At 38.6% G+C, this 10,709-nt stretch overlaps 1 protein-coding gene across 1 annotated transcript in view; it reads left to right on the top strand.

Moving 5' to 3' along the window:
- Nucleotides 1–5,718: 5,718 nt before the first annotated feature.
- The window catches only part of LOC136701593 (NLR family CARD domain-containing protein 3-like), a 32,490-nt gene continuing 27,499 nt past the window's right edge, over nucleotides 5,719–10,709 (top strand). Inside the window, exon 1 of the mRNA XM_066676205.1 lies at nucleotides 5,719–5,838. The gene's annotated coding sequence lies outside the window, so the exon portion shown is untranslated. The remainder of the gene's footprint in view (nucleotides 5,839–10,709) is intronic.

Raw genomic sequence — 10,709 nt, 5'->3', positions numbered from 1 at the left:
GGGTGGGTGGAGGCAGTCCCCACTCTGAGGGAAGATGTAAAAATCAGTCTGTAAGTTTCTGATTAATTGTTGGATTCCGAACCATGGGTATCCTAGAAAATTTTTTTTTTTTAGATAACGGGAGTCATTTCACGAGTAAAACACTGCAGTGGGTGGAGCAGTCGTTGGGGCTGCGCCATAGCTATGGTTGTGTGTATCATCCTGCCTCACAAGGTCAGGTGGAGAGGATGAATCAAGCTTTGAAAACCAAATTAGCAAAAATCAAACTGGCCACGGGCATGAATTGGCTTGATGCCCTTCCAATTGCTTTAATTAGTGTCTGTAGTTCAGTAAATAGAACTATAGGATTTACTCCTTTTGAATTAGTGAGAGGCATGCCATTTCCGGGCCCCAACAATGCGCTTGCGTCCCCACAGAAACCACCTCAAGCAGAGTACCGACAGCTATATGAAGAACTAAAAGCTGTTTGTAAAGATTTCTCTATACAGGTGCAGGAAAGGAGAGAAGGTGAAAAAACGGAGGAGAAGGATTCAGAAGTGACAGTCTCACCCTGGGTCCTCCTGAAGGTCATCAAGCGGAAGTGGTACGAACCTCGCTGGACAGGACCCTACCAGGTGACAGAGAGAACCAGTTGTGCAGTCCGGCTGAAGGGTAAAGGCTTATAGTGGTACCCCCTCACACAGTGCAGAGCCGCACCGACACCTAACATCAAACATTCACTGAAGGAAAACAACACCTCAGAAGAGGCTGATCAAGCAGCCTCAAACAACATAGGGGCAGAATAATCCCCTGAGGCAGGGGCACGACAAGGAAAGTCTATCCTTGCCCCCAGCGCAGATCCCTACCAACGGATGAAGAATACAATTTAACACATATACATATAGGGCTCATTGTAATCTCTTAGTCCAGAGGGTGAGTGGTAGGACAGAGGTGTCCACTCCCAACAGGAGCGGTGTAATTGCCCGCTACCACCACAATCTGCTATCACGCTCTACCTAAGTCACTCGCCAACCCGGGGGTGACCTAGGCAGACCAATCTAACATTAATTGCTTACCATTTATCTAAATGTATTGACCTGTGTTGTGAAAAATAATTTTATTACTTTGTGTTAGTGGACTATTCTTCTTCTTTACAGGTTGCTTGGACTCTTAATTTTTTTTTTTTCTCCTCCTTCTTTCCTTGCAGGTTGAACTTTCTAAATGAATTTGTAAAAAAAAAAAAAAAAAAAAAAAAAAAAAAAAAAAAAAAAAAAAACGCACCCTGTAACTTTGACACTTACACATATAAGGGTTTAGATAATATTTTACTAAGTAGAAGGAAACTTAGTGGGGAAACACATTGATTGTTTAATGATGGCTTGGTATGGTAAAAGGGGGTGGGACAGGATAAAATACAGATACCATTACCAACCAGTACTTCCTCCTGATATTCCGATATGGCTCCAGGTAACCATAACCATTATCCTTTTGGGTATAATGATAATAACACTGGCCATTGTCTGAACAAAGGAACAATTAACAACGGGAGAGGGAACAGTTGTCAATACTTCAGCGATCGTACGCCCGGCAAACGCGACAATTAAAGACCCGACATCACAGCTAAACAGAACCAAACGATCAACCATCTCTCAGCCTAAATCAAAATGCATCAGACGCTGGGGAGGTATCGAATTAGACTATTATTGGGGTGAGACAACCGCATGGACAGTGAACTTATGTGAAGTGGTTAATTGTGGCAAAAATCAGCAGGGGTATAAGGGGGAGCCGGTGTATCTGTGTTGGTCTCGGGACAACAATATTAAATGTAATCAGAACACCGACCAAGCAGCTTATAAGGCTAGACCCTGTAACAAGTGGGAAGATGTGATGAGGTCAACACATGTTAACTGGAATCCGACTACACGTTGGGCGACTCGTGAACGGGAGAAATGGGAAAAACTTAACATACAGAGGGATAATGGTCCAATTTCCAATTTAATAACTATTGCATTGGAGTGGCAAGCCGACCCTAATGGGAAAAAGTCTTCAGCATTTTTCATGGGGCTCGGGGTAGATGTAAGTGGTAATGACCCTGTGGGATGGATTAAGGTCGGAATTAAACATAGACCAACAGCCGAAACCGTTGAGGACACAAAAAACATGACAGACAACAGTCAGGGGGATCGGTCTATATTGGGAACAGATTATTCTACATGGACAACCGAACAAATCGTAAAATTAAGCACAGGGTTTGAAGGGAGTAACTTATGGATCAAATGGATAAATGCGCAAGCCAGAGAAGCTAACATGGACGGGTGCATAGCATGTGCGGCAGCCAGACCAACATTGTTTTTAGGTCCAGCCCCATTATTTCCGAGGGAAGACCCAATCGGGTTTAAGTGTATGATTAACTTAACACGTATGGCCAATCCCGCTAATTGTACTGCATTGGTAAACATTTTTCCAGTCATAGCAAACAACACCGGCTCAGGGCCATTCAAGATTCCTGAATCAGGTAACTTCACTTGCTTTAACCATACAGCAGGCGACGAGACACGGAGTGTAAAACACTTAGGTAACATAAATCCTAAATGGTGCCACACTATATTCAATCATGACTCCGGTAACTCTATAGGGCCATGGGCTAGAGCAGGACTGTATTATTATTGCGGAGGGTTAACTCTATTGCTCAGACTACCCACGGATAGTCACGGCCTCTGTGCTATGGTCAGACTAATTTCCCCACTCACTATGTATGGCGCGCACAAACCCACTCCGAATCACAATAGGCTTAGACGATCAGGTGACTATGACTTCGACTTAACTAAGAACACGCCCACTTATATAGACGCAATAGGAATTCCTCGCGGAGTGCCAGACGAACATAAATTGGTAGATCAGATAGCAGCCGGATGGGAAAGTATTTTCATTTGGATCACACCAAACAAGAACGTTGATAGAATTAATTACGTAAATTACCAAGTAATGAGACTGGCTAACATCACTGGAGCAGCAGTAACTGGGTTATCAGAGCAACTAGCTGCAACTTCACTAATGACCATACAAAATCGTATAGCTTTAGATATGGTACTCGCTAATCAGGGTGGTGTTTGCCATATGTTCGGAGATGTATGCTGTACTGTAATTCCAAATAATACGGCCCCAGATGGAAAGGTGACTAAAGCCTTAATGGCCCTAAAATCCCTGTCTAAAGAGATGGCAGAAAACACGGGAGTAGACAATCCAATCACTAAGTGGCTAGAGAAAACTTTCGGACAATGGAAAGGCGTGTTCATATCTATGGCTTCAGCCGTAGCGGTATTCGCCGCTATTTTAGTCACGTGCGGATGCTGCTGTGTGCCCTGTATCAGGTCTCTGATAGAAAGAACAATAACACGCATGATGGAGGGCAAAGATTCTCCACCACCATATATGTTACCCATACTGGAGTGTGAGGAAGAGCAGGAGGAACTACTGTTGTGAGACAATTAGTCTGGGAGATAACAAACAGGGAAATAATGTCATTTCCTCCTGTTGACATGGAAAAAAAAATAATAAAAGTTTGGCCGCCAGGGGGCAGTGGGGTCGTGAGAGAATTTTTCCTGTCAAAAATTGGTTGGTTGGCTGCCCGACAGGTTTTCGCTCTCACAGGTTAAACACATGTCAAAAACATGTTTGGAGGATTTAGAGTGTGATGACGTGTCTTGGGACACGTCATAAGGGGGAATTGTTGTAGAAAACAATTGTATTACTTTGTGTTTGTTGATAAATATCCTTAAATGATGATTAGTTAAATTAGCATTTATAATTATATACTCATTGTGTGAAATCCTGTACCCTATATGCATGTATATGAATGACTAACCAGTATTTACATTATGAATTACTCACACATATTTTTACTTGATTCTGCACTACTAACACATATGATAATTAATCCTAAAAGACATATTATAAGCTAACTTCACTATATGGCATGACAACTTGATATTGACACACAGTTTTAATTCTTAACATCTAACCTTGAACGGATGTGCACTCCAGGATTGTAACACACTGACATCATAGTGTTGGGCATGAAGGCGCTGATCTGTAGCTTCTGTTTGTGGCCTTGAAGTGTATTTCTAACTCCCTAAATTTTAGTCTCTAGGGAAAAAGTGCTGAGAAGAGAGGCCCATTGTTAGTCTGGCCGGATAATGAATGTCTTCAGGGTCACAACAGGCACCTGAATCTTGCACGTGAAGAGCTGTACTAACACGTGAAATTATGCATATTAATATACGCTAATCAGCCAGAAACGCCTCACCACCAGGCTATACGTCATCATGGGTATAACTTTCGGAGTCAGAGGATGGGAGGTCAGAATTTCACTTGGGAGGGGTATCACACTGTTCTCAATGTGTTAATTCTCTTGGATCCAATATTTTGTAAAATAAATACTTTGATTTGCTTTGAACTTCACTCGACTGGTGTCTGCGACTCTCTCGTGACGGACACGCCTTCCCCGAGGAGGGAGAGTGTATTTTGGACCTTTTTGTAAACTTTGAAATACTTTGAGAGTGGTCCAAAGGAACATTTTTATCTTCAGTACACAGTGAAATTCTACCAAAATCATACAGCTGATAACCAAGAGGTCCCTCTGTTTAATGACAGTACAGTGGTTTAGGCATTATGGGTAATTTTTGAGAAATCCATATTGGTAATATTCAGTATGAGTTTATGAGAAAAGTACACAGTGAAATTCTACCAAAATCATACAGGTAATAGCCTCGAGGTCCCTCTGTTTAATGACAGTACAATGGTTTAGGCATTATGGGTAATTTTTGAAAAATCCATATTGGTAATATTCAGTATGTGTTTATGAGAAAAGTACACAGTGAAATTCTACCAAAATCATACAGGTAATAGCCTCGAGGTCCCTCTGTTTAATGACAGTACAATGGTTTAGGCATTATGGGTAATTTTTGAGAAATCCATATTGGTAATATTCAGTATGAGTTTATGAGAAAAGTACACAGTGAAATTCTACCAAAATCATACAGGTAATAGCCAAGAGGTCCCTCTGTTTAATGACAGTACAATGGTTTAGGCATTATGGGTAATTTTTGAGAAATCCATGTTGGTAATATTCAGTATGAGTTTATGAGAAAAAAACACAGTGAAATTCTACCAAAATCATACAGGTAATAGCCTCGAGGCCCCTCTGTTTAATGACAGTGGAATGGTTTAGGCATTATGGGTAGTTTTTGAGAAATCCATATTGGTAGGTATTCAGTATAAATCCATGAGAATATTATACAGTGAGCTACCTCTGTTTAATGACAGTAAAATGTAATCTGTATTTCTACATGTCCACCAGGATTACTATTCAAAGCCAGTTAAGTGTTTATAGAAAAGTAAAAAAAAAATACGTAAATGTATGAAATAATAAAATCAAAGCGTGTTTTGCCTGTTTAAAGTGATTTAAAACGAAATATATTCCTAATGGCTTGTTAATTTTAGCCCATTTAGTCCATTTTAGCATTGCGTGCATTTATTTAGTAACAGAGACATCGCTGCTCAAACGCGGGTTTCAGACTCTCTATCTGTCCCAAAGCGGATGTGGTGTTCTCCGCAATGAAAAACCGTAATGACGCGCCTATACGTGCATTCGGATTTGAAGCGCGGATGGCTTGACCGTCAGTTTCCAAAGTGCGGATAGCTTGACTCCAGTCACTCGGTGACGGAGAGCGGAGAAACCGAAAGTAACTTCATCACTAAGCCCGTAAACAGAGAGGAAAAGACGGTCCGCCATTAGACTCTCTCTCACATACACACACACAGATAGAGAGAGAAAGAAAGAAAAATGTGGAATTAAAGGTGAGTTTTTATTGTTCTTTATTCTTTATGCTGAAATTACTGGATTACATTTTCATTTCAATAAGAAACACACACACACTTCCTCTTCGGTTGTTTTTGGGAACATTTCTGTGTCTCTTTCCTGTTGGTGAATGAAGTCCTCGCTGTTCGCGGAGAGTTTAAAACCTTCTCTTATAGTTTTACAGAAATAAGGAGTAAGTTTATTCAGTTTAATTTCAGGGTTTAGATGTGACACACGTTTCTGTTGTGATGCTGCATCATGTGAATTGAACACAGAGGTGGTTAAACATAGTAAAATTGTGTGTGTGTGTTATTTACTGTAGTTTATGAAGACATACAAACCGTGTTTTTAAGAGAAGTCTGAATGTAAAATCTGTTTAAAGCAGTAGCGCGTCCAGCAGAGGGAGTGAGAGCGCTGTGTCTCAGTGTTTAGGGATGATCAGAAATCTGAATCAGTGTTTAGACAAACTTTCACTTCTGTGTCCTGTCTCTTAGCTCTCAGTGATTCCTCTCTGGTGTGTTTCCAGAAATTGAAAATGTTCCCCATGTTTATGTCCATAATAAGTTCCAGGTGGGTTTTGCTCCGGAAAATAAACAATGTGTTACGACCTGGTCTAGGGCAGACCACAACACAAAAATGAAATAACGGACAGTGTGATGATTGCAAAAAAAACTACAACTTAGGACAGTTTTTGTGAAATATATGAAAGGTGATTGATACAGTTTAGTGAACCAGAAAATTTACTTCAGGAGTGACCCAGGCCAAAACAACAAACAAACACCACACTAACTACTTTTAGGTACACTAACTAACCTGTGCAGGACGACAAAAACAAAGACACAGTGCTAACCTTACTCCCTTGCTATGTATAAACAGAGACAAACCCCCAGTTCCCAAAACAAAAACGGCAGCCACTCCCTACAACTGGTACTAATTTACAAATATATACACAATTAACAGATTGTCAACAATCACAAATAACAATTAACAATTCAAAACACGAACCGAGTACAACAGCGCAAAACATAAACAATCGAGTGAGGAACCATTCCTCCCGTGTGTGACGTAACCCTCTCTTTTATAGCGGATGGTTGAAGCCAAACCGTGGACACAGATTCCGGTGTTGTGGCCGATTCAGTTCCCCGTCCAGTTCATGTTTCTTGAGTCTGCAAGAACGCGCATTCAAGAAATCACCGTGCGCGCGACCGAGTGCTACATCTACGGAAGCCGAAACACAACAAAAAGTACTAAATAACGGATAACACAATCCGCTTTGAAAAAAAAAGAAGATTTATGCAGACGTTTCTTAATAATATTTTGTCTAATATAATTGAAAAAGCTAACGGAATGATTTGTGTGTTTTATTAAGTACAATAAAGACATTTTATGGAGACAGTGAAATACGATTTTAATATTTTTAAAATGTTAATTGAGTGAATGAAACATTTATGCACGACTATGTAATAGGCATTTACTCAGGGATTATTATCATTAAAATAAAATAAAACAAACAAACAAAAAGGAGGCTGGATTTTAGTCGGGGGAAATAGTCTGTCCAGATCTGTTCCCCTGTCATAATCACCTTAAAGTAGTCTTTTGTGATCTAGTACTGATGGGAGTGAGACATTTAGTCATTATTAATTAATATAGCACAGGGATTAATGTAAGTGAATATAAAAACACAGATTTATGTAGGGGGAACACTTTTAGACAGGATAAAAAACATCTGCATCCAGCATGCAGTCAGTCAGGAACCCAGGACTGGATCCTAGAACATATGGACAGGACAGGATAGAGATACAAAGAGAAACATCCATGCCCATAACAAATGTCACTCTGTATCTCATCTGTAGAAAAGACTGTTAATTGACCTGTTTTCATCCCTCTAGCCTAGTATGTCTGTAGTTTTGTGTTTTGTTTGTAGTTCTAATTTCTGGCTATCCGAATGCACCAATGCATAATCCTGCTAACGAGGTACTGGCATTAAACGGTCTTCATTTAATCGGTCTCATTAACAATGTGCGCTCATTGAACATGAGTAACCTTATTTGTGCTTTATCTTTGGTTGTATAAGACCGACATATATATGTATATATTCACTATGATTTGTCGAGTGTTGTCATGAACAGAGAGCCGACACTTGCGGATCACAAATAGAGTTTATTAACACGAGTCCAAAAGCGAAGTCAAAAAACAAGCAAGGGTCCAACACAGAGAGCAGACGGGATGTAACAAATAGCGTAAAAAACGGACGAGGCAACAGACGTAAACCGAAAAGACAGACGAGGAGTAGGCAACAGGATAGCAAGACAAATCAGATACTAGAGAACGCTTTGTATGCAGGAAAATAACCACGGCAATACTCGACAAAGACTGGGAAAATGACTGAGGTTTAAATAGGTGTGCATGTTTAGAATTCAGGTAAATGGGACCGGTGTTGAGTCATGTGATCTTCTGGGGCATTCTGGGATATGGAGTCCTGGGGAAGTCAGCTGCTAGCTACTAGCTTTACTTAATTGATATATGTAAATGACGCAGTACATGTCCGTAGTTAATGTTTTTTCTAATTAAATGCATCCATAAATGTTTGTGTGATGTATACCTTATGTTGAGTAGATTACTTTTAGCTGTGATAAGTAATGTATGTGCATTTATGTTGTACATCTCCAGTTCATTTATAGTCAGGTCTTAGCCTCGTGACAAGCCTTTAATCATGTTTATTCATTATGGATATTTTAAGTTGTATTTGTAATAAGGGGAGTACTCATAGACCAGTATTTCTTATTGTAATTGTTTATTATCTTTGTGTAGAACACCACACCCACTTCTAATTACATGTGGAGACCTGTACCAGATTAATATTAATGGACAAGTCAAATTAAAGACCATTTCAAGGTAAATCCTGGACCTGTATATTATCTCAACTCACCTGAACATATATAATTTTGTCCTGACCTGACCCCTGTAGTGATTGTTAATACACATACAAACCAGTTACAGTCATTAATACATCACCCCTGTATCAGCTCTAACTGACCCCTAACTCAAATTTAACACTAAACTCCTCAACTGACCACTGACTCAGACGAGTGGGCAGTTCCTTCTCTTATGTTGGCTGATGTTTAATATCCTCTATACTACTCTGTGGTGAACTCTGCAGTGGTGAACTGGCTGCTCATGTGAACAAACTGTGGAGTCAGGAAGTGAGAATAGTTACTAAATTATGTTCAGTGTAAATAGAGTTAATGTCAGTGAAATACAGACACTTCACACCCCGCACACAGAGGTGAGACTCTTATGTGCAGCATAAGCCTGGAACGTTGACCCCACATACGGCCGGTTGATCTGCAGGGTCAGAGATAGACCAGGATAGGACCTGCACAACTCACTATACACACACACACACATACACACACACTAGTGCAGTGCCACATCAAAACAGTAGAATAACACTGGATTTAGAAATAATAGAGATAATGGATTTCTGATTTTCATAAAATCAAAAGACATTTTATATATATTACTTTGTTTAATGAATATAAACTATTTTACAAATTACCATCAAGTATCTGTAAAAGTAATTTTTTATTGTAACCTTTTGCTGTGACCCTGTATATTTGTAATATTTATCTGGCTCCCACACAATTTTTTTTTAAGTGATTACACTGTATGGTTCAGGTCACATGACCTGTTTAACATATTAAAAGCTGCTGTACCGCTGAGTTTTGTTTTGGTTTCATAAATGTCATATTGCTACTGTATCAATTCTGGTAAGCCACTGGTGGTTTCAGACTTGTAATTTACACATTCACCACTTCTTATCTTTCCTATTTTATAAGATATACACAAGGTGAATGTGACATATCAAAGCTGGACCTGTCCTCTTTCCATTGGTATGGTGTAATTTATGTAATATTAAGACAAATTATGACAAACCTGCCTCAAATAAACCATGTGCCCAAAAATAGTATAAAGAAATATGAAGGTATTATAAAATGAAGGTATTATAAAAAATTATATAAAATAAAATTGTTCATTTGATATAATGATATGATATAATGATATAATGATCACCGTGACCCTGAAATGGAAAAGTGGAAAAGAAGATGATGATTATGATGATGAATAAATGATGCATCAAATTGAAGGGCTGGTTATCAGGATTATTTATTGTTTAACTGTTAAACAGAGAAGTGTTCAGATTTATATTTAATATATGAAATATAACAGCTGATTTAAAATTTAAATAAATATTGTTTTTCACTTGTACTAAACTATGTCTGTGGTTATACAGCTGCATAAACCAGGCATCACTGAATTCCTGAGATTAATCTGAAATTAACAATCCCTTATTGTCTGTCTAATGTCTTATAATTCAGTGTATTTATTAGTAATAAAGAAACTATAAATGTGGACGTTATATTTACAGACTGCTGAACTCATCTAAATTACACACAATCATTCGATACCTTACTGCCACAAGAGGGCACCCTAAGCTTTACTTTAACACCTTATTTAAGGTAAATGAATAAAAAATGACAAATATTTACACACCCATATTGAATCCATTATTGCTTATTAGATCTTAACATTGCACACTATGATTTGTTATGTCCCAAACACAAGCCATGCAATATATATAAATATATTATAATTCATAACAAATACAGTATTTTTACCAAAAACTCTTGGACACCACATGTGATCCTCTATTTAGACTTCAGTAAATATCACACTAATAAATTTGGAACACTCAAAATCATCTTCTGGTTAATGTTTAAATTTAGAAATCCACAACTGAGCCACAAATCAGATCACAGATGATGTCTCTACAATCACATATAATGTTAAAAAAAAACAAAAACAAATT

This window comes from Hoplias malabaricus, chromosome 7 (genome assembly GCF_029633855.1).
Source record: "Hoplias malabaricus isolate fHopMal1 chromosome 7, fHopMal1.hap1, whole genome shotgun sequence".
Lineage (NCBI taxonomy): Eukaryota > Metazoa > Chordata > Actinopteri > Characiformes > Erythrinidae > Hoplias > Hoplias malabaricus.
This window is presented reverse-complemented; position numbering and strand designations above follow the sequence as displayed.